The sequence below is a fragment of the Ursus maritimus genome, unplaced genomic scaffold (assembly GCF_017311325.1).
Source record: "Ursus maritimus isolate PB19 unplaced genomic scaffold, ASM1731132v1 scaffold_8, whole genome shotgun sequence".
NCBI classification, from domain to species: Eukaryota; Metazoa; Chordata; class Mammalia; order Carnivora; family Ursidae; genus Ursus; species Ursus maritimus.
The window spans coordinates 46716403-46718123 of record NW_024426996.1 but is presented as its reverse complement, the minus strand read 5'-3'; positions in this window follow the sequence as shown (position 1 = coordinate 46718123).

Sequence of the window (1721 nt, the reverse complement as noted above, 5' to 3'; positions counted from 1 at the left end):
GAGCAGTGGGGACTTATCAGAGTATTTCAGGGCAAAGAGTTATGTAATTATCCTATCAGTAAAAAGAAGATGGAGGGAGGAAGCAGGAGGACATTTTAAGACCATTTAAGAAGTTTTTGAAATGATCTAGGCAAGCAGAGAGAAAGACTTAAACTAGATCTGTGGCAGAGAGAACTGAGTGGGAGAGGCAGATTCAGAAAAACCTTTAGCAACAAAATCAACAATACTTACTGATTCACTGGATGTAGGGGATGAATTCAAGAAGAGATTTAATGATGGGTGGGTAGGTCGTGACCCCATAACTGTAACACATTCTTGTGTACTATGGGCCAACCATTGTGTAAGCACTTTGCTTACATTAAACCATGTATCCTCACAATACTTCTTTGAGATAGGTACACTGTCATCTCTACCATTACTTAGAATTAAATTGAGGCATAGAATAATTAGGTAAGTTCCCTAAATTCACACAGCTAACACATTGCGGAGGCGAGTTTCAAAACCAAGCAGTCTGGCTGCAGAGTTACAACGACAATCACTTTGTTTTACTAACCCCAATTTCTAGCTCATTGAAGAATTGATTCGTTTATTTCTTTGTTTAATTTTGGGCTTTTCCTTATAAACAGAAGGATTCATATAAAGTTACAGAAGCCTCTAACTACTTCCTTTGCAAATCACTGAAATTTCCTTTTTAATCTTTCTATTGATCAAACTCATGGCATCCAACCAAATGATTAGAATCTAAAGTAAAATGTGGGTACTTAAATAACTAACTTCCACTGAAAGAATCGTTCCCTTCATTGAGCTGTGGTACCTCATGTTGCCTTATTCTATCTTTTCCTGTTAGATATAGATTGTATCCTAGCACTGCCCAAAAGAAATACAATGTAAGCCAGAAAAGCCAGTTATGCCTATACTTCTAAATGTTCTAGTAGCCACAATAAACAAAGTAAAGAGAAACAGGTTGGAAAGCTCAGGAACATTCTAGAAAACCACCCTCACTTCTAACACCAACTGAAAGTCTGAGGGTCCTCAAAATCACCCTCACCTGTGACACCAACTGCAAGACCACCCTCATTTTTTGGTAATTTTTTAGAAGTTCTCATTGAACTCACTGAAAGCGTTTACACTTATGGTTAGGGTTTATTACAGTAAAGGGGTACAGGTTAAAATCAGCCAAAGGAAGAGATACGTGGGCAGAATCCTAGAAAGCTCTACACATGGAGCTTCCAGTTGTCCTTTCCCAAGGGTGTCATGGACAATTCTAATTCCCAGCATCAATGTGTGCAATAATCAGAGTATTGCCAACCAAGAAAACTCACCTAAGTCTTGGTGTCTAAAGATTTTAATGCAGTGCCATCCCATGGACATACTTGGCTGCCTACATGGCTAACCTCAGTCTCTAGCCCCTCCCGAGTTTGAGCTGCTACCATGTGACTCAAAGCCCCCGTCATAAATCACACTGCTAGGGCCCAAGACTATTAGGTAAACAAGACATTTTTGTCAGGCAGGACATTACAGGGAAAAGGCCAGACCTCTCTTTGAGCAAGGTTAAATTCTTCACCCACACAGGTGAAATTGATTTTAATACCATATTTAATTTAGCTCAATATATCCTAAGCATTATCATTTTAACATACAATCAATATAAAACATTATTGAGTTACTTTTTTTTTTTGCAAATTAAGTCTTTGAAATCCTGTGTGAATTTTATGTTTACA